The sequence below is a fragment of the Aethalodelphis obliquidens genome, unplaced genomic scaffold (genome assembly GCF_003676395.1).
Source record: "Aethalodelphis obliquidens isolate GAN/ISIS:26980383/991018 unplaced genomic scaffold, ASM367639v1 scaffold8, whole genome shotgun sequence".
Taxonomy (NCBI): domain Eukaryota; kingdom Metazoa; phylum Chordata; class Mammalia; order Artiodactyla; family Delphinidae; genus Aethalodelphis; species Aethalodelphis obliquidens.
Window position 1 is genome coordinate 25,667,190 of NW_020837952.1, and position 23,934 is coordinate 25,691,123.

Consider the following 23,934-nt stretch of genomic DNA (forward strand, 5'->3'; position numbering starts at 1 on the left):
TGACTACTGTAAATAGTGCTGCAATGAACATTGGGGTTCATGTATCCTTTCGAACCATGGTTTTCTCCAGATACATGCCCAGGAGTGGGATTGCTAGATCATATGGTAGCTCTATTTTTAGTTTCTTAAGGAACTTCCATAATGTTCTCCATAGCGGCTGTACCAGTTTACATTCCCATCAACAGCATATGAGGGTTCTCTTTTCTCCACACCCCCTCCAGCATTTACTGTTTGTAGACTTTTTGGTGATGGCCATTCTGACCATTGTGAGGTGATGCTCATTGTAGTTTTGATTTACATTTCTCTAATAATTAGCGATGTTGAGCATCTTATTGTGTGCTTTTTGACCATCTGTATGTCTTCTTTGGAGAAATGTTTATTTAGGTCTTCTGCCCAGTTTTTAAATTTTTTCTTTAATATTAAGCCACATGAGATGTTTGTAAATTTTAGAGATTAATCCCTTGTCGGTTGCATCGTTTGCAAATATTTCCTCCCTTTCTGTGGATGGTCTTTTCGTTTTCTTTCTGGTTTCCTTTGCTGTGCAAAAGGTTTGAGTTTAATTAGGTCCCATTTGTTTATTTTTGTTTATATTTCCACTACTCTAGGAGAGGGATCAAAAAAGATCTTGCTGTGATTTATGTCAAAGAGTGCTCTGCCTTTATTTTTCTCTAAGAGTTTGATAGTAGTTGGTCTTATATTTAGGTCTTTAATGCAGTTTGAATTGATTTTTGTGTATGGTATTGAAGAATGTTCTAATTTCATTTTTTTACATGTAGCTGTCCAACATTTCCAGCACCATTTACTGAAGAGACTGTCTTTTCTCCATTGTATATCCTTGCCTTCTTGGTCACAGATTAATTGACCACAGGTGCATGGGTTTATCTCTGGACTTTGTATCCTGTTCCATTGATCTGTATTTCTGTTTTTGTGCCAGTACCATACTATTTTCATGACTGTAGTTTTGTAGTATAGTCTGAAGTCCAGGAGCCTGATTCCTCCAGCTCCATTTTTCTTTCTCAAGATTGCTTTGGCTATTCAGGGTCTTTTGTGTCTCCATACAAATTTTAAGATTTTTTGTTCTAGTTGTGTGAAAAATGCCATTGGTAATTTGATAGGGATTGCATTGAATCTGTAGATTGACTTGGGTAGTATAGTCACTTTGACAGTTTTGATTCTTCCAATCCAAGAACGTGGTATATCCTTCCCTCTGTTTGTGTCGTGTTCGATTTCTTTCATCAGCATATTAAAGTTTTCAGAGTACATATCTTTTGCCTCCTTAGGTAGGCTTATTCCTAGGTGTTTTATCCTTTTGATGTGGTGGTAAATGGGATCACTTCTTTAATTTCTCTTTCTGAACTACTGTTGTTAGTGTATAGAAATGCAGTAGACTTCTATGTCTATATTTTATATCCTGCATTACCGAATTCATTGATGAGTCTAGTAGTTTTCTAGTAGCATCTTTAGGATTTTCTGTCACCTGCAAACACTGACAGTTTTACTTCTTCTTTTCCAATTTGGATTCCCTTTATTTCTTTTTCTTCTCTGATTGCTGTGGCTAGGACTTCCAAAACTATGTTGAATAAAAGTGGTGATAGTGGACATCTTTGTCTTGTTCCTGATCTTAGAGGAAATACTTTCAGTTTTTCACCACTGAGCATTATGTTAGCTGTAAGTTTGTCATATATGGCCTTTATTATGTTGAGGTAGGTTCCCTCTATGCCCAGTTTATGGAGAGTTTTTTTTTACCATAAATGGGTGTTGAATTTTGTCAAAAGTTTTTTCTGCATCTATTGAGATGATCATATGGTTTTTATTCTTCAGTTTGTTAATGTGGTGTATCACATTGACTGATTTGCATATATTGAAGAATCCTTGCATTCCTGGGATAAATCCCACTTGATCATGGTGCATGATTCTTTTAACGTATTGTTGGATTTCGTTTGCTAGTATTTTGTTGAAGATTTTTGCGTCTATGTTCATCAGTGATATTGGCCTGTAATTTTATTTTCTGTGGTATCTTTGTCTGGATTTGGTATCAGGGTGATGGTGGCCTCATAGAATGAATTTGGGAGTGTTCCTTCCCCTGAAATTTTTTGGAATAGTTTCAGAAGGATAGGTGTTAACTCTTTTCTAAGTGTTTGATAGAATTCACCTGTGAAGCCATCTGGTCTTGGACTTTTGTTTGTTGGAAGATTTTAAATTACAGTTTCAATATCATTACTTGTGATTGGTCTGTTCTTATTTTCTATTTCTTCCTGGTTCAGTCTTGGGAGGTTATACCTTTCCAAGAATTTGTCCATTTCTTCTAGGTTTTCCTTTTATTGGCATATAGTTGCTTGTAGTAGTCTCTTATGATTCTTTATTTCTGTGGTGTCATAACTTTTCCTTTTTCTTTTCTAATTTTATTGTTTTGAGCTCTCTCCCTCCTTTTCTTAATGAGTCTGGCTAAAGGTTTATCAATTTTGTTTATCTTCTCAAAGAACTAGCTTTTAGTTTCATTGATCTTTTCTATTGTTTTCTTCATCTCTATTTCATTGACTTCTGCTCTGATCTTTATGATTTCTTTCCTTCTACTAACTTTGGGTTTTGTTTGTTCTCCTTTCTCTAGTTGCTTTAAGTGTAAGGTTAAGTTGTTTATTTGAGGTTTTTCTTGTTTCCTGAAGTAAGACTGTATTGCTATAAACTTCCCTCTTAGAACTGCTTTTGCTGTGTCCCATATGTTTCAGGTCTTCGTGGTTTCATTTTCATTTGTCTCTAAGGTATTTTTTGATTTCCTCTGATTTCTTCAGTGATCCCTTGGTTATTTAGTAGCGTATTGTTTAGCCTCCACATGTTTGTGTTTTTTACAGGTTTTTTTTCCTTGTAGTTGATTTCTAATCTCATAGTGTTGTGGTCAGAAAAGATGCTTGATATGATTTCAATTTTCTTAAATTTACCGAGGCTCGCTTTTTGGCCCAGCATGGGATCAATCTTGGATAATGTTCCATGTGCACTTGAAAAGAATATGTATTCTGCTGCTTTTGGATGGAATGATCTATAACTATCAGTTAATCCATTTGGTCTAATGTGTCATTTAAGGCCTGTGTTTCCTTAATGATTTTCTGTCTGGATGATCTGTCCATTGATGAAAGTGGGGTGTTAGAGTCCCCCATTATTGTGTTACTGTCAGTTTCTTTTTTATGGCTGTTAGGAGCACCTCAGTATATTAGGCAAATGCTATGTTGGGTGCATATATGTTTACAATTGTTATATCTTCTTCTTGGATTGATCCCTTGATCGTTATCTTGTGTCCTTCTTTGTCTCTTGTAACAGTCTTTATTTTAAAGTCTACTTTGTCTGATATGAGTATTGCTACTCCAGCTTTCTTTTGATTTCTATTTGCATGGAATACCTTTTTCCATCCCCTCACTTTCAGTCTGTATGTGTCCCTAGGTCTGAAGTGGGTGTCTTATAGACAACATGTATACGGGTCTTGTTTTTGTATCCATTCAGCCAATCTATGTCTTTTGGTTGGAACATTTAATCTGTTTCTGTTTAAGGTAATTGTTGATATGTATGTTCTTATTGCCACTTGGTTAATTGTTTTGGATTTGTTTTTGTGGGTCTTTTTTCTTCCCTTCCTCCTTTGTTCTCTTCTTTTGTGATTTGAGGACTAACCTTAGTGTTGTGTTTGGATTCTTTTTTCTTTTTTGTGTGTATATCTATTGTATATTTTCAGCTTGTGGTTACCATGAGGTTTTGCTGTAGCAGTCTATATATAAACAAGATTGTTTTTAAGTTGCTGGTCTTTTAATTTCAAATGCATTTACAATATCCTGCATTTGTGCTTTCCTCTTCTCACAGTTGCTGGTTTTGATATCATATTTGTGTGAAAATGATTTCCTACCTTTACTGTATATCTGCCTTTACCAGTGAGCTCTTCCATTCGTAATTTTCTTGTTTCTAATTGTGGCCTTTTCTTTTCTGCCTAGAGAAGTTCCTTTAGCATTTGTTGCAAAGCTGGTTGGGTAGTGCTGAATTCTCTTAGCTTTTGCTTGTCTGTAAAGCTTTTGATTTATCTGTCGAATCTGAAGGAGAGCCTCACTAGGTACAGTATTCTTGGTTGTAGGTTCTTCCCTTTTATCACTTTAAATATTTCATGCACTGCCTTCTGGCCTGCAGAGTTTCTGCCGAGAAATCAGCTGATGATCGTATGGGGATTCCCTTGTATGTTTGTGCTTTTCGCTTGTTGGTTTTAATACTTTGTCTTTAATTTTTGTCAATTTGATTCCTATGTGTCTCGGCATGTTTCTCCTTGGGTTTATTCTATCAGGGGCTCTTTGCTTCCTGGACTTGGGTGACTGTTATTCTTCCCATGTTAGGAAAGTTTTCAGCTATTATCTCTTCAAATATTTTCTCAGGTCTTTTCTCTCTCTCTTCTCCTTCTAAGACCCCTATAATGCCACCAACATTTGTTGGTGCATTTAATGTTGTCCCAGAGGCCTCTTAGACTGTCCTCATTTCTTTTCATTCTTTTACTCTTATTCTGTTCTGCAGCAGTGATTTCCACCATTCTGTCTTCCAGGTCACTTATCCATTCTTCTGCCTCAGTTATTCTGCTATTGATGCCTTCTAGTGTATTCTTCATTTCAGTTATTTTATTGTTCATCCCTGTTTGTTTGTTCTTTATATCTTCTAGTTCTTTGTTACACATTTCTTGCATCTTCTCAATCTGTACCTTCATTCTTTTTCGAGATCTTAGAGCATCTTTACTATCATAACTCTGAATCTGTTTCAGGTAGATTGCCTATCTCCATTCCACTTAGTTGCCCTTCTGAGGTTTTATCTTGTTCCTTCCTCTAGGACATATTCCTCTGCTGTCTCATTTTGTCTGACTAACTTTCTGATTGCAGTTTCCATTCTGCAGGGTTGTATTTCTTTGTGCTTCTGCTGTCTGCCCCCTGGTGGGAAGGACTGGTTCTTGTCCACCAGTGGGTGGAGCTGAGTCTGTCCCTCCAGCAGGTAGGGCCATATTACAGGGTGTTTATTGGGCAGCTGTATGCTCAGGAAGACTTCAAGCAGCCTGTCTGATGAAGGGTAGGGCTGTGTTCCTGCCCTGTTGGTTGTTTGGCCTGAGGCATCCCAGCACTGGAGCCTACAGGCTGTTGGGTGGGGACAGGTCTTGGTGAGAAGGGGTGGCCTCTAGGAGGGCTCATGCCAATGAGTACTCCCCAGAACTACTGCCACCAGTGTCCCCACACTGTGCCAGAGCCACCCCCATCTCCACAGGAGACCCTCCAATACTAGCGGGTAGGTCTGACCCAGTCTCTTATGAGGTCACCCCTTTTTTCTCTGGGTCCTGGTGCTCACAAGACCCTGTGTGCACCCTCCAAGAGTAGAGTTTCTCCTTCCCCCAATCCTGTGGAATTCCTGAAATCTTACCCTGCTGGCGTTCAAAGCCACATTCTCTGGGGGGCTCCTCCTACCATTGCCAGACCCACAGGCTAGGGTGCCTGACGTGGTGCCCAGAACTTTCACTCCTGTCGGAGAATTTCTGTGGTTTAATTATTTTCCAGTTTGTGGGTTGCTCACCCCCCAGGTATGGGATTTGATTTTATCGTGGTTATACCCTTCCTACTGTCTCGCTGTGGCTTCTCCTTTGTCTTTGGATGTAGGGTATCCTTTCTGGTAGGTTCCAGCATTTTTTTGTCAATGGTTGTTCAGCAGTTAGTTGTGATTTGGGTGTTTCTGTGGGAAGAGGTGAGCTCATGTCTTTCTACTTCGCCATCTTGTCTCCGCCCACACTGGATCCTTCCTCAAAAAAAATGACTCAATTTAAGCCTGAATAATAAAAAACATATAGTTTATTTCTTTAAAATTTTATAAAATATTTATGAAGAGAAATAATCTGAATTAAAATGATGTCAAATATGTTTTAATATATGTCTTAAGGGTGTCAGTGCATGGAGTAAAGCATGATATTAGGTGACTATTTTTCTTGTCTTTATCTGTAGAATACGTGCTTGTATTATACACCCATGACAAGTAAATAAGCTTTTACAACTTTTATTTGAATCAAACCTTACAAATGAAAGATGTTTTAGCAAAGGAAAGCCATACAGACCTCCTATACTTTTTCTTCAGAGCCCATAGCTTAAGAATGATTTGGTGGGGACTTCCCTGGTGGTCCGGTGGTTAAGACTTCACCTTCCAATGCAGGGAGTGTGGGTTCTATCCCTGGTCAGGGAGCTAAGATCCCACATGCCTCATGGCCTAAAAACCAAAATATAAAACAGAAGCAATATTGTAACAAATTCAATAAAGACTTTAAAAATGGTCCACATCAAAATATATATATATATTAAAAAAAATTTTTAATGATTTGGTGATTAAAATATTACTACAGATCTTTAGAGCACATTGCACTTATATTTCACAAAAACTTTTTGTGCTTAAGAAAGATAAGGAAAATAAGGAAAGAGGACCATTCGATATTGTATTTTATATTAATAATTTTCCTCTCAGTTGCTGAACACTTGGTGGTGCTTTCAAGAGCTCAATGGGTCAGCACTTTATAGACTCTAAACACACTGGAAAATAATAACAAAGAGGATACATATTAAAAATTCAGGTGCTCAAGCATGCTTCTGAAAAACTATTCACATTACCCTAGATTTACTAAACCTCTTTAAATACTATTGGGAGTTGATGTTCTTACTCAAGGCATGACTGTTATTAACAATCTTGCTTTCCTGGCACACCAAATAGAGCAAGAAGTTTTCAGTAAGAAAGGTCCTAATGGAAAGCAGATTTTAACTAGGAAAGGGTTTGTGATTCACTGGAGAATAAACATTATTTGTAAATGCTCTGCTCACGCTTCATTTAGTCAAACCTCTCTTTATTTGAAGTAGTTAAGTAAGTCCCTGTAATCAAAAAGTATAGACGTACGTGTGTGTGTGTGTGTGTAATAGTAGCATAGGGCTAGGGAAAAAATTTATCTATCTGGTCTAAAGTTCTTATTTTAGACATTACCTCCTTTAATATGCTCATTTATAGAGGGCCAGATAAGACAAGTCATTTATCCAAGCTGTTGTGTCTAGTGACAGAATCAAGAAAAATTCTGGCTTCATTAACCACCCACTGTTTTTCTTATCTGTAGTATTAATTGAAAGAGCTTATAGAAAAACTGAGGATTTCAGATTGGTTCAAGAAGCCTGTTCTCAAAATTTTAACTTAATTCAACCAAAACTCTAACAAAATTGTATTTAAATAGCATGGCCTACTCTCTACCTGCCAAAAATTTTATTGTGATATGGCTCACTAGGATGATGTTTATAGTGGAAAGAATTTGAGAGAGTTAGTTAGAGAATCTGAGTTTGAATCTTGACTTCATCTATTCCCCCTCTCGTAGCAGAGAGTCCTGGGGAAAGTGATGACTTTCAAGATCACACAGGTAAATTACTACTGGATAACAATAATACATGCATACAATCTACCATCAGCAAAAGTTAAGCAATTACCTCTTTGATTCTCTACTTTTTTTTATCTAGATGATGAAAAAAAAATCTGTCTAGTCTGCTTCCTGAGACTCTTTGAGAGCTAATTAGATTGCTGTAGTGATGTTATTACATTATTTTATAAAATCTTATACTATGTTACTGTAAAAAAAAAAAAACAAGTTCCTTTTGTGTGAAAATTTGACTTTACTGTTTTGGGAATCCAGTATTTCATTTTACAACAGTCCGTTGCTGATGAAATCAAAGTTATTGATTGACGTCTGTTTTAGACAATAATGGTCATCCAGAAAAAAATTCCCTTTTCCTTGAATTTATAATTTACCCTTAATCCTGATCAGCTTTCTCACACATAGACCTAAGAGAGTTCTTATAAAAAAGGAAGAGTGTTTGGAAGGGAAAAGGAACACTTATTGGGCTCTTAGTTTGTGTCACATGCTCTACTAATTATACAATTAAATTTCATTTGATTATCAAAAGTACTCCTCCTATGTTATCAGGGGTTCATCGATAATGAAAATGAGAACTGAAAGCCTTATAAAGTTAGCCTAATTTAGTAAGCAGAAGTTTTACCATTTGAACTCAGGTCTGATTTACCCCTTTTCAAGTTATCACTCTTAAACATTTAACAACGGGTGAAGGCAAAGCCTATTTCATTTTCCTGTATGAATGATGGCATGGTGGGAGGAGATGGAAGTAAAGAATATATCACTTTTTAAAATGTAATTTGTCTATGAAGAATACTTGATGTACAGATAATACTACTTTATCACATCGTCAATAAACATTAGCTTGCATCATGCCTATTTGTCCTTCAGATGCTAAAATTAAACCATGATGGGAGAATTTAATTATTAAAAACAGCTATCTTTAGATAGGAAAAAGTAGAACCAAAATTTAAATGAATGATAGCCATAAGTGTAAAAGATCACCTACAGAGAAAGAACTATATTTACTCTATTTTTTGTTTGTAAATTAACAAATTGATGTTCACAGTATGTGCTTCTTAGATTTTTATGCTTACATTTATTATCTGGACTTGTTCCCTTTACAATCATTGGTAAAACTTTAGAAATTTATCCCTTTATTCATTATTCTTTAATATTTGCTAGTGAGTGCCTACCCTCTACACTGTCCCAGGTGTTAGAGATACAGAAGTGACCAAAGCACAGCCTCTGCCATCAAGTAGCTTATATTTAGAGTAATTACAAATACTGGAATGTCTGTTTTATAAAAAGAATAACAGTACTTTGACTTACAGTAATTTAAGATTCTCATATGATTAACCATGGTCAGAATCACTCTATGTATTTATTTACTAGGTGACTGAGAATTTTGTTGCTTTCTTTGGGACATTGGGTATGATGGGTTTCCCACAATCATTACTATTCATGGTAAAGCAAAGCTAAACAAATTTTGTGACTTCGGGCATTTCCTAGAACACGAAAGAAGGAGCCTTCTGTAATCATATTATAGCATTGTACTGGCTTTGGAAACTCACTCTCTGTGTTCAAATCCCAGCTCCACTGCTTATTAGCTATGGGATTTAGGGCAATTTAGTAGACCTTGTGATTGTAGGTACTACACTGAAGTTAGCTATTATACTTATTCAATAGAAGTTGATAGAATTCAGTCCATTTTTTATTTCTAGAAACATTAAGCTTTGATTTGGCTGCTCTTATTGAAATTAGTCTTTATTTTGTTCTGAAAATTTTATCATCTTTCATGACTCAAATATAAGTTGTATAGTTACAAAAGAGAAGGGAAATGCTTTCAGATCAGCAATACGGTTTTAGAGATAGGTGAAGGCTAAAGTTAATAAGACTTTAAAACAAATGATTCAGCTGAGTGATTAATGCTAATTTTGATCTGCTCTAACATGGAGACTTATTTACAGATTTGTCGGCACCAGGGCATTACTGTGGGTTGCATTATTCATTTGTGTAATTAAGAACATTGGCGGTGGAGGAAGGAACTGCATTCAGGTCCTTTTTCTGCCACTTACTTGCTGTATGACCTCAGGAAGACAATTTAACCTCTGCCTCAATGTCCTCATATATTACAATGGAGATAATAAATCCTATTTTATAGGCTTCATATGAGAAGTCCAGTACACGTTTTTTAAGTGTTTATTACAGAAGTTAATACGGTAACATCAGCAGATAGTACTTCTGTTGTTATATTTGCTATTAAAGATATCTCCTTTGCAATATTAAAGGGGCATTTTTTAAAAATCATAAACCACATACAAGTCTGCAAGGAATAAAGACGAAGGAAAGTACAAAGGACAAAGAGAAGAGTAATGAAGGCTGGTTAGAAAACCTGAATGCAAGATGAAATTTGGTTTCGATACAGTAGTAGTCTACCATGAGCCCTCTCCTAGAAGGCCTCTTCCTCCTTAAAGCAAATGCTACTGAAATTAGACAAGGCCAATAGCGTGGCTCCCTTTCAGAGAGGTCAAAAGTAAGACCTGAGACATTTTGACAGTCTTCATGGTTCTACAAGTAAGCTAAATCAGCATGCATCCTGTTGTGAAGGGTACCAAAAAGGCTTTCTACCCTACCAAGAAATGCCTTCCTTTGGGGTCACAAATGGGGTCATTTTCTCCAGAGAAAATAACCCTAACCCCAACTGTAGGCTGAGCAGGTTTCCAGAGATAAATTATACCCAACACATGCTATTACAGGCACCATTGTAAAGTTAAGGGCAGTTTTATGCCACTGCATAGCAAAATGATACACTCTTCCTTTAAAGAAAGTTACATAAAATTTGGTATGTGATATCTAAAACTGAAATCGCAAAATTATTCTTTCACCAAGGAAATCTCAGATAACAGCACTTATTTTGCTGCTTTTTCCCCCGTGTTAAGGAATCAACCGAGTTTCTCCTCATTTTAGTACCTCACCGATGTTGTTAGTAAATTTCACATCTACCATTTTAATTTGCTTTACTGTTTGTCATTCTTTTGCAAATATCATAAAAATCCCTTTGTAATACTGACATGGAGTATCAATACCAACACCACTCTCCTTTTCATGTCAAATCCTGTTCTGCCTCTAAAGACAGGTATATCCCAGCCTTAGTAATAATGATTCATTTATCACCAGAATGTAATTCGTGGTAAATATCTTATTTTTCTCTTTTCTTTAAAAGTCAATTCTTACGTAAACTACACACAATTTTATTTCTTTCCTATTCTAAAATATAAAAAATCTGGTTCAGCATATGCTCCATTGTACATTTGAGCAATTTATGTCTCCTTATGGCTAATATGAATTGCCTAACCCTGCTATTGTTTTCATTTTCCACTTTCAGAAGTATCCTGGCAAAGCCTATGTTTATGAATTGGTACAAAATGTTTCAGACTGAGGAAGGAAAGTCTCTAAACAAATGCCCAAAGTGCATTGGCTTCCTAACTCGATGACCCCCCAAAGTGGTATTATATGAATTTTCAACAGTCTGAAATGTAAAAACTAATTCTTAGCAGTTTTGCCAGTTGCTCAGGGTTTTTGCTTATCCATTTTATTTTGGCATGTAGCATTGTCACGTCCGCTTTAACGTCTCCTGGAAAGTACTTCTTATTTTTTATTAACTATGTAATATTTGAACATTATTTAGCCTTGAATTTTCCTTCTCTTTTGTATTTTAAAATACATTTTCCTCATTTTAGAGAAGGTTTTCATAATGCCCCCCCATTGTGTCTTAGAGCATTTTATATGTGATAGTATTTATAATATCATTGTATTCTAGAATGCATGATTTTTAAAAATTTATCTGAATTATAACTAACATAATTCTAGAAAAAGATGGGTTTGCATAATTGTGTAATTATTAATATGCCCATTGTTTCCAGTTATGATGAGATATGAACAATGGTCAGTACAGTTTACGAAAGGCAAAGCCAAATTTGTTATTGAGACAGCTAAAGAAATGGAGAAAAAACAGGCAGTCCCCCACCTATGAAAGTTATGTTTTCTTCCTATTTCATGAGATAGATATTTACTCAGAGTCATTGCACAAACAAACCTGTGAAAAGCCACAGTATCCACTGAGCCACAGTATTTAGAGCATTGGGAATGGGGATGGCATGAGTGAAAGGGGGACAACAGCAAAATGTTTGTCCATTTCTCCTGACACTGAATTGACCCTGCCCAAAATTTGAAAAATAAGTAAAGCTGGCTTTCCATACTGCCTTATCTCTTTCTGACCTTTGCTTTTTTCCTGATGTAATTCTGTTTCCCACCTAGTGTTCTTGAGATGCCTTTTCTTTAAAGCGGTTTCAGCTTCTAATTTCCTAACCCCACTTTTCTCTTGCTCAGCATGCCTCAGTGCAGCTGGTATAGGGAAGCTGCTAAGAAAAAAGGAACCGGCTCAAAGTACTCGCACTGGCCCTGCATTCTCTCTGCTCTCCCCCAAGCCCTACACACAATAGTGTTAACCCAAAACGCAAATGACAGAGGGGATTTTACACAGTGTGAGGTCCTGAAATGATGAGCTCAGATGGTATGGGTGGAGATATTTGGGGACACAAACTTTCAGTCCATCGCAACCATCTATACCAACCATTCTATTGGGACGACTCAGATCAAGAAAGTAACGCTTAAATTTTAATTTTCAATTTGTATCATAACTAACTCTGGATGTAAATATAATTAGTAATGATGAAACAAATGCTGTGTTCTTTCTGTGCTGGTATCAACAGTTATGGAAGTGGCACAGTGAGGCCAAGCCAGCCCATGCCTCTGTCCTCGGACTGACGGCAACGGTGGTCCCCATTAACTGAACGCTTACTTCCCCCTGAGCACTTTACATGTAATTTCCCCTATTTCACAAACGAGCAAACTGAGAGGCAAACTAACTTTCTTAATGTAACATATCTTATAATTTTTGAGCTAGATGCAGACTCGAGTCTATATAGTGCTAAAACCCGTACTCTTAAACAGACAAACTTCAGACTTATACCAAAACAATGTTTGAAGAATTTCTCTCTGCATGAGAGGGTGAACTCCTCGAGTGTGGTAGGCGAATCATCTTTGTGTCCCAGACTCTGTGCCAGAGTTCGTGCTCAGTGCTAGCTGAACCAAACTGATGACTTTTTTACTCAGATCTATCATAGTGGTGGCTTTATTGAAAATTTTCTTTTCTCTTATTTTTCCTCACCAAAGCTAGATTAATCCACATCCCCAAATACTCCATTGCAATAAGGTTTTCTTTTCAAGAGTTGTATCTTTAGCCCTATACAAATTTGTCATTTATTTTGACCTTTTTTTAATTATGATAAAATATACATAATATAAAATTGACTGTTTTAACCATTTTTAAGTGTACAGTTCAGTGGTATGAAGTTCTTTCACACTGTCGTACAACCATCACCACCATGTACCTCCAGAACTTCTTCATCTTCCCAAACTGAAACTCCATATCCATCAAACAATAACTCCCCATTCCCTCTCTCCACAGCCGCTGAAAACCACCATTCTACTTTCTATCTCTATCAGTTTGACTACTGTAGGTATCTCATATAAGTGGAATCATGCAGTATTTGTCCTTCTGTGTCTGACATATTTCACTTAGCAAGGTCCATCCGTGTTATAGCATGCGTTAGCATTTTTATGCTTCTTAAGCCTGAATGATATTTCATTGTATGTATATGCTACATATTGTTTATCCATTTATCCTATAGTTTATTGAATAATGTAGCTGTCCAATGTGGAATTCTTTGCCATTTCCTAACTTAAGATGCAAATATAGAAATGCAATGAGTTTGTGACTTCTAGGACAGCTATTCTTTTATGTCATAAACTCTAAAATTAATCACAGAATGCTAGTTGAGTATAGGCAATCAGCAAAAGAAATAGATGAGTTTAAGATAATTAGGGTGTCTGAGTCATAAATATGCCATGTTTTAACTGCTCCAACTAGAATTAGCCAGTCTTCATGTGATTATCTGATGTTTTTACACATCAACTTTTCTTTAGAAGATTTGAGAAGCCACTGGTATTTTTAAATTGCCATTTCTCTAAAAATAAATAGAGGCTTGTTTATTCAAAATAGGAATGCAAATTTATAACCTTCAACTTTTTTAATACTACCATTTAACTTCGAATCTGTGTATTATGAAATATTGTTCAAGAATTACTGGATGAATCTTAAATCAATAAGAAAGAAATGATCTATTCATCCCTTCATGTTTTCAACAAATGTTTCTTATGTGCTTACTATTTTTACAGCCAGCATTTACTGAATGCAAGATACACACACATATGTTTATAGCTGTATATATCTTCTAATAGACAAGCTTTATCACCATTTTTACAGATGAGGAAGCTGAGGATCAGAAAGGTAAAGTGATTTTCACAGCTAGTAAGTGGCAGAGTTGGAATTCTAGATGCATGGCTCTTGCTCTCTGCCACCTCACACTGCCCCCCCTCTACATGCTATGCATGGTGTTATATGCAGGGCAAGACACCATCTCCACCCTGGAGTAATTCACATTATAGTGGAATTGGTGAACATTCTAAAATGCATCATAATAGTACGATAAGAAATACTTGGAATCCAGTTGGACATGGCTTAACATCGCCTGAAAAACTTTACAGAATAAAGGGCAGTCCATCTTGACCTTGCATGACTTGCTTCCATGCTGGTTTTCCACTTTGATTGCTAAAGAATTTACTTAAGCACATGGTATGGTTGGTTAGGGTTGAGGCTGTAATGAGATCATGAAGGTCAAGTTCAAGTGTTTGTTTGAAGTTAATCTCTAGCCAGTGGAAAACCAGTTTTTTAATGTTATTTTTTCTGCTTAATCGCTCATTCTGTAGAAGCCTTAGTAATAGTAACAATTTTTTAAAAAACGATAAGTTTCAGAAAAATAATTTTTGTTAGCTTGTTAATGTTCTTGCATTATAGAAATGAGGCAAGATTTAAGTGTATGACCTTGGCTTTTGTTCAGAACCATTCCTTCTCTCGGGTGATCCTCAACAGTATGATCCATAATAACCTTTCGTTGCTATTTTCTGACCTGTTGGGCGAGGCACTGAAGCCTGCTTCCCAAGGTCTGTGTTGCTTTAAGTTACTGCAGTGAGGAAATTTCACAGTGCTGTCATGCTTTTGGTTAATACAGTTTTGTGTTTTGCTTGGAAAAGACAATTCTGATAGTGTCCTACTGATTCAGATGTTTTCTGACAGTAGCTGCCTACAAGGTTTGCCTTCATTGACTTTTCAATGTTCTGTTACAAATAACTTGCATGTACAGTTTGATATTGAAGGGCATAGAAGGTTCCCCACTGTGCATGAAGTTGGAGCAGCCCTGAGTCACGGGGTGGTGTGTGCTTATTCTCATTCTGAAATCACCCACTTGTCCTAGGCTGTTGCCATTACAGGGTTGCGTTTTCTCTGTCATTCTTTTTTCTTCTCCCTGTTTTATTCTTTAAACTTCATTCTTAGAAATCCCCCATGATGAGTGAAACTTGATATATAAAGTCATAGGTGTTTTCTTATTTTTTTGGACACCTGGAATCCACAGTATATTGAATTGCAAGTACATATTTTGTTAGTAATTTTAAAAGAAACCTATTTTTCGATTCTTCTGAAATTGTGGATGGTTAGAAATGTCTGTTATAATAAAAATAACTATCAATCATTTAATGAATGCCTACCACTTGCCAAGCTCTGTGCATAGCAATTTTTACATGTTATCTATAATTTTGACAACTCTACAAGGTAGGTTATCATTGCCCCATTTACAGATGAGGAAACTAAGACTCTGAGAGATCAAGTCACTTGCCCAAGATAATAATAATCACTACTCTCTCTCTAATCATGCTTGACTTTTAGTATCTAAAATGATAGTAATGAATAGTGTTTGGATTTGTAGAGCACTTCACAGTTTGCATGGCAGTTCACATACGGTACCTCTTTTAACCTCACAAAACTGGTATCTGTACTTTCTATTTCGTCTTAGTCTCTGTAAGACCATTTTAAGGCTCCAGATTCTGAAATGGATTATGAATTTCCTTGGGCTGAAATATCACCCTTTGTTAGGTTAGCATCATTTGAAATAATAGCTTCGTTTCTACCACTGCTAGTTTATCAGTGGAGAAGGCAGCTGGAGAACTTGCCTGTTGATACCCTTGAAGAATTCGGGGCATTATGCTTACCCAGACAACAGCTGCCTAAAGCAGAAGCATAATAGTGTTTTCGAGACCATAATTCTCTGCCCAAGAAATCTGTGTAAAAATTATATACATAGCTGCTATTTTTTACTGTCTCCTACCAAGATCCCAGCCCACAGCATCCTTGCCATTTAAAGACGTTCCAGTCTCTGCAGACTGTTCCCATATCTTCATATGTACTAAAGCATCCTATTCATTCATATACATGAATAGACATAGGGAAGAGGGGGAGGAAATAGACAAGTGCACAGAGAGAGAAAGGACACCTTACTGTATTACACAAGGATAAGGTTACAGGAAAATCGATACTAAGTACATTTCTGTCTCATCACTAGTAGTTCCAAAACTCAATGACCTTAGATTCTCTGACATAACTTAGGGTGGAAAATACCAATTGGGTAATGGGAACAACAAATAAAAAAGTTTAAATAGAAGAAAAAATAAAACAATTAAAGCCACCTGTTATCTCCCATCCCCCATGGACCACGAAACCACCCTACTCATCATTTCAGAAAGTTCCCTATTCTTTCAAACACCAGAGCTTTGGCTTGAGAGTTTGTCCCCACTTTTCCTGACCTAACCTCCTCCTATGCTGAGTTTCTCCGTCTCATCTATATCCCCAGAGCATCTACCACAGCACTGCTCGGATCTGCTGGATGGGAACAGAGTCAGCCATCAGTAGGGTAACCTTGCCACCGCCTCACCCCCATCATACCAGAGAGCAGTCCAGCACTTTGAGCACAATGCCCAGCACACAGCAGAGGAGTCTACAGCACCAGACCCTGTGCTAGTTCTGAGGGTTAGCCTCAAGGAATATTTATTAGAAGAAAGGGAATGAAGAAGGTAGGGAAGGGAGGAATGAGAGAGAGGAAAAAGAGACGGAGGGAGGGAAGGGGAAGGAAGGAAGGCGGAAGATATAAAAAAACAATGTAATGATTTAATCTATCACGTAGTTTTTCATATAAAACAGTTTTTTCAGCAAAGACATTTATTTGAAAAAATAAATATTTCAGAGTCATTCAGAACTCACAATGGGGATGAGGGAAATGAGTTTTATGTAGGACTAGAAGTCAGATCTTATAATTTGTTTTCCCACTATTTTGGAAGTTTATTTTTTCTTATTACCATTTCCACTTTTATTATGACAAGGTCTTTGTTCACTCCTTAGCTAACAAATTTTAGAAACAGACAATTTTATATGTTTTTATAATGTAACAAATAAAATAAGAAGGCAAAAGAATTTTATCTCCCAATCTACAAATTACTGCATTAAAATATTCCTAAATAATGCAAAATCCACCATATACAAGTGTGAGGGTGAGTGTGTTTTCTTTCTTGGTCTCTGTGAGACTGATTATGCTAATTGATACCAGTGCTCCTAATAGGAACTAACTACTCCCCAAGGAAACACCATTTACTATTCATTCTCCTGCTCAGGCGCTCTGTAGCTTTACTTTCTCCTTTTTAAAATTTCTCAGCACTGCCTCATCAATCCTAAGAAAACTCCTGATTTTTCTAGCACTTCTAGGCCTTGAGGGGCTGCATGCTACCATTCTACTGCTCTTCATACATTCCAACAACTAGAAACTCACGGATAGAGTGTTGATCATAAGACACATTGCTCCGCTTAATGATTGAGACTTGATTCCAATTCTTGCTATACTTGTGGGCAGACAATGTATTTATTAAATAAAAAGCCGATGTTTTATTTTTCTTCCTGTCTATCTCTCTGCTACTCAAAAACAAATATCCCAGGAGCAATAGTTAGTTAGCAGTCACGGAAGGCAAGAAGATTAAACAGAAAAATAAACAACCTTGAGAAAAAGAAAATCAAGTATGATTTTTGAATAGTACCTTGAAATGTATTATAATCACTTCCTGACTTCTAAATCAGATCTGACCAACATGTACCCCAGTATCTATTGAAATCTATAGGTCAGGCAAATATTACACAATGAGAAAGGAATATTTATTAGTCTTTGTGCATTTATAGGCGTAGAAGATGCTGTGTGAACTGGTTTGAATTTTTCATCTGTTCATTATCTTATGGTTTCAATTAGTAATGAGCAGAAAATTGAAAAAGATGGAAAAGAAAGAGGGGAGAAGGGAAGAGTAAAAAGATCAAGGGTTGCAAAAATTATAAAAGAACAAAGTAGTTATTCACAAGATAGAAAAAGAGATATGGGTTGGAGGGAAAAGACCACACATATGCACAGCCACGTACACGCACGCATCACCCACACATGTGATATACTGACCACACACACAGATGTACACACATGCACAGACTCCGCCTCAGATGTATCATCCACACACACAAAAGCACAGACTACACACTTGCTCATTTGCTCACAAGCACACACAGACACAACAAAGTTATGCTCCCATATCTCATAGTGGCTTCCCTTGGTCCTCAGTGCTCTGGGGGCAAGGATGGGGAGGGCAGGGCTCACAGTTGCCTAGGACTGGCCGTGCGACCAGATCTGTAAAGCTCCACTGTCTTTGCTGTGCTGCACCTTTATATACTGCTGTACAGTATCATTCCAGAAAATCTTAAATTTATAGTCTATATGCTTCAGATATCTTTTGGTTCCTAAAGCAAATTCAGTGACCATCTAGCGTGAGGCAGCAGAGTCAGTGCCAAGGAGTTACGAGCAATATTGCATTCCCTTGAATTAAATATCGTGGAATGTACTTATCTAATGCTGAATTCGTACAGTGGGAATAATAACACTGGCCTAATGAGGAATAAGTGAAATAACTTTGTAACACACCTAATACAATGCCTGGTGCATAAAAGATGCTCTAAAAAAAAAAAAAATGGAGAAGGGCGAGGCGTAATTTTACCTTTGTTATAAAGATTTCTAGCTGCTCTTGGTTTGGTTGATTTCCCTCATATAATCTACTAGATCTGATCACCTTTCAGTGTCCTAAGAAATATTAATAAAGACTACTTAGTCCACATTAATCTGTCTCTGAAATCTGAATAAAACTTTAAAACTTTCAAAGGTAGTTCAGAAATACACACAAAGTAAGTGTTACGTATATATTTCCTCAAGGCAGTCTGTTGAGTATGATTTTAGATCATATATCCGTGCACTGGAGAAACGCTTCTGCTATGACAAGCTAGTTAAATTGTGAGATTCACCCAGTTTGTAAAAATCAACATGCTTTTTTAAAAGAAAGCATTTAAAAAAATTCTTCGAAGTGTTAAGAAGAGGATAATGTTATAGATGTTGGTTAAAGGTAGTTGTATGGAATTAAAATCATCTAGCTCATGACTATTTGTTCAGATGTCCCTCCTACAAAACTAGAGTTCTTATGTGTACTGAATTCTCATAGTTGACTTTAAATTCTGCTTCCTGTATTAAGTAGAAAAATAGAGTCATGGAACTGTGGAATTGGAATTTGGAAATACGCATTTCAATGCCATTTGAATATTAAAAGTATTAGGAAACTATATTGATACACAGGCATTTTTAAGAGTCAGTTCTAAGTCATTTTTTAAAATTTTAACCTTTAAGCTTTTACTTGGAAAAAATTTCTTATAATTTTAAGATCATATAAAAACCATAGTGTTCTGAATGGCTTTATGTGAACTTTGAAGCAAATAACTAACAAGGTATGAACCCAAGCAAGGCCCCAGATGATTCTCTCTAGCAGTTAGTTTGTAAGGAGACCTTGTAATATAGACTTGTTGGGGTTTCCAGGTAAAACGTCAAATACCAGCTGTACTTTCATGCTCAGTGGTGTAGAAAGGCAGAGAGGAGAAGTAAGGATGTGGGCACCAGGTCTTGGGCTAAAGGTTCACGTAAACTTCCCCAATTCTTTATGCTAGCCTACATCCTCCTCTAGGATCAAACTGCCCTGGGCTACAAACTGAGACTCGGAGAATATATTTGTTCATGACCACACACACCAAGTACAAACTGATGTAGAATATGTTACGTACCTGCCTATTTCAGGGTTGAGTGTCATCATTTGGCATTATTGCCTTTACACTTTGATTTCCACCACGACACACCCATGAGGCAAGTCTGAAAGAGGAAGGCAAGACTTCACATCATTCTTAGAGCCCCTGCCAGGCTTTGGATTTCATTCTTATTAATTTGGGTTGTAGTTGCAAAAAGCCAAGCCACCAATGACCTTTGATTATTTTATGAAACCTAAACACACTTGTCAAACCCAACCATGCAGAACGGTGCAAATTAAGTCAACTTTTACTCTGGTTTTGTGCCAAACGGGATGAAGCCTCTGGTGACCTAGACAGCTCTATTTCCTGCTTTCAATTTCAGAGAGTCTAATTAGTAAATCAAACTTTTAAAAGCTGTCTAAAATAATTAATTAGGTCATAATTACTCAGAAGCATATTTTATAGTGTACTCTAATCTACTATCTGGTCTAAATGCTTGAAAATGGTATCAATTTCATTATTAAAGAATTAATTATAATTGGGCATAATCCTTTGGTGATGGAGGGTGAAAAGAAAACATACTCTAGCGATAAATTGTTCACATATGTGAAGAAGATAAATTCTTCCAGAGCTCAAGAGTGCTAGTTGTGCTCTGGAATTATTTTCTGGTTTTAATAATATTCCGTTTTAAAAACCTTATAAACATCACCCAACAAATAAATGCCTCATAGGAAAAAAGGGCCCTCTGTCTGAATGTGTTCATTGCACATGGACAAGTTATTTTCCTCCTACTGTATCCAAAGCATTTCTGACCATCATTACATTAGTACAATAAAGACAAGGAGACTGTATGTATCGTATCAACCTCTGTACTAAGGAGTTTTACCCACATTATCCCATTTGTTCTAAAAATACAATGTTATAAGGAATGTGTCATTTTTACAGATTGAGGAGGAGAGGTCCAGGGAGACTGAATGATTTTCAGAGTTAATAAGGGCAAGATCTAGGAATTGAATTTAGGCCTATGTAATTCCAAATCTCACCTTTTTTTAAACTATTTCAGGTTTGTTACATTGGGGACCCTAGTAACAAGTTTTCTTGAGGGTCCATGAGACTTTTTAAAAAAATCCTGTCCTTTCATTTCAATAATAATTTTAAAGTGTATACGTATTACCACTTATGAATACAAAACAGCTACTTGGCAGTGATCAAACAAGAAAAATATTTTAATATAATATAATTTCAGTTGTTAAGTCATGATTTCTCAAACAGGGTCTTCAAGCCCCACTGAGGGATCCTCAAAGATTTCTTTCTTTTCCTGAAAGACACCTGCGCATGACTTGTGCTTATAGATGAGCATTGAAAAACCATGAGCATATAGAAAACCATGTCCTGCACTACCACAGAATATTTTATGGACTCCTGAGTATTTTAAATTAATTCTTCAGATTCCAGATTGCATTTGTCTATTTTCACAAGCATTAATGATCTTCAAACCCTACGTGTTACCAGATGTAAAAAATGTATAGTCATAAACTCTTGAGTTTGAATTGTATCATTGTTTGTTATGGAAAATTTTCTTTGACCAACCATTGGGAGCCGACATAAGCGTCCAAAGCAAGAGCAAGTATTTGCTCAAATGATTCTTAGCGAAGATGATACTTGTTCTTTTATGCATTTAATATTCGTTTTACTCAGTTTTAACCAGGCCCCTGCGTTCTCCTTTATATATTTTTGTTCCTGGTTTACATACATATTAATGAGTTCCATGAAGCGTGGTGTCGTAATATCTTTGTCCCTTTTATATGCCAGTACAGTGTGCTTTTATTTGACAAATAGCTTTTTTCAACCGACATTTTAATGCCACATTCACAAAAAATCAAGCAAAAATGCTAAATACAATTTGGTTTGTCTGTGAGGTAGGGTTTTATGAAGAGCTTTCCATCAGAAAAGCTACATGGAAAAGATAATATATGAAAGCTGGGAAAATATAGATAATTACCTCACATCCTAATATTTACTCAAGACAATGTAACTTTTTACCAATTACAAATAGAAAAAAAATCTTTTAAAAACAATATTATATCATGCCCTAAAGACTAATTCTCAATTTTATTAAGATTCAACAATAGAAATCCTTTCTGAAAATTAACCTAAAATTTCTCATTTGGAGCGACAGCTTATTTTGCTTGTATTCTGCTCCTAAATGTTACTATCTTTAATATAAAGGCTCTTAAGCTGCATGAAGACTAATTTTCCCCAATCTTGTCTTTCATGGACTATGGAGAAAAACGCCATGAGGTAAAAATGTTGCTATTTCTTTAAGCTCCTACTCACTCCTTCTTAATGTTTCTTTTAGGATCTAGCAAATCAAATAAGAAAATTTAACTTATAAATAGTAATAACACCTAAGATCAATAAATCTTGCCTGTGCCCATCCATGTCAGAGAGAAAATATAAATATGAACCATTTCAAAATCTTCTTGCATATTTAGGCCAAAGAGTATTGTAAAACTAAAGCTGTGGACTTCAATTAATCATTACAGTTTTACGGGTATACTGTTGTAGTGAATTAATGTGTTTCTCAGAAGAGAAAGAATAGAGGTGACCAATGCTCATCTGTAAATGGCAATGAGTAATGTGAAAACAAGAGCACAGATAATATACCTGTTAAGGGTTTCACAGATGTATAAACCACAAAAATGTTAGATTCATAAACAAAGTAATCAAGAACATCTTTTAAACACTGTTGTCCTCCTAATTTTTTTTAGGTTTTATAAAATATATTACATACATAAGTAAAACCATAATGCAGACTTAAGTGCTTACTTAAAATGTATTTTTGGAATGAAATTGGGTCATTTGTAGAGACATGGATGGACGTAAAGAGTGTCATACAGAGTGAAGTAAGTCAGAAAGAGAAAAGCAAATATCGTATAATAATGCATATATGTGGAATCTAGAAAAATGGTATAGATCATCTTACATGCAAAGCAGAAATAGAGACACAGAGGTAGAGAACAAATGTATGGATACCAAGGGGGAAAGGGGTGGGGAGGGGGGAATTGGGAGACTGAGATTGACATGTATACATTACTGATACTATGTATAAAATAGACAACTGATGGGAACATACTGTATAGCACAGGGAACTCTACTTAATGCACTGTGGTGACCTAAATGGGAGGGAAGTCCAACGGGGAGGGGATATCTGTATGTGTATGGCTGATTCATTTTGTTGTGCAGTGGAGGCTAACACAACATTCTAAAGCAACTATACTCCAATAAAAATATTTTTAATAAAATTAAATAAATAAAATGTATTTTTGAAAAATTAAGAAACTTTTCATTTTTCCACATAGTGTTATATTTATGAATTCTTTTTTTTAATTTTTTTAAATTCCTATTTTTATTATTTGCACATTCCTGTTTTTCCACAACTCTGTTTGAGTGTTAAGACTGAGTTTTTTCTTTTTTATGGACATTATAACATTAGCTTTAATAGTAATTAAAAATTAACAATAAAGTATAAAAAGGAATCTAAAAATTCCTGCTATATAGAATGATGGCTACTAAAGACCATTTGTAGGTGACTTGGCATTGACAGAAAAGTATACAAGTGTGGATTTGGTCAGATGTTAAAATTCCTTTCTGGAACTCAGTCCTCTTGGCAAACATAAGTATTGTGTAACTCTTTATATTTTAATTGGAGAAAAATGCCTGCGTGAAAGGATAATTTTTACTTTTTATCTTTTCCAGCAGCATGTGCTGCTGTTCGACATAGCAAATGGAAAAATCAGAAAGAACTGAATTAAATATCTCATCATCCAACAGATTGAATAAATTATAAATAAGAAAAATAAATACAAAGAGAGGCTCAAATATAACCTTGAGCATAATGCTTTGAAGGGTTGTAAGAATTTTCAATATGCCTTCTATTTTCATCCTCTTAAATATTTCAAAATATACTTAAGGTGTCATAGATAAATAAATAATAATGCTTCCATTTTAACTATAGCCTATCTTTTGAAAGCTGTTTATCACCAATTCCTGCTATTTTATATAATGGGCCTACCAACCTACAGAATGAATGACATCCAAACTGACCAGGACAGACTTAGGAAGCTAAGTACACACCAGTGCAAGAAGAGCAATTTGTCTAGTCGTAGGATTTTTGTCTTCAAAATGCTTTACAGGCCTCGAGAAATTCTAACCACACCCCAAGAGGTAATTTGCTATTACTGACAATTTATGATAAAAAAAACTCTTGGCTATCTCTAATTTGCCCAAGGCCAAAGAAAGTCAGATTAAGGTTTTTGGCCTCAAGTTTTTAAGTCTGATTGATTATTTGGAT

The 23,934-nt window shown here is 36.0% G+C and overlaps 1 long non-coding RNA gene across 1 annotated transcript in view; it reads right to left on the bottom strand.

Moving 5' to 3' along the window:
* Window positions 1–5,800: 5,800 nt before the first annotated feature.
* The window catches only part of LOC113620784 (uncharacterized), a 308,396-nt gene continuing 290,262 nt past the window's right edge, over window positions 5,801–23,934 (bottom strand). The window contains exons 3-4 of the long non-coding RNA XR_003432914.1: window positions 19,620–19,704; window positions 5,801–6,252 (exon numbers count right to left, since the gene is read on the bottom strand). This is a non-coding gene — a long non-coding RNA (uncharacterized LOC113620784). The remainder of the gene's footprint in view (window positions 6,253–19,619; window positions 19,705–23,934) is intronic.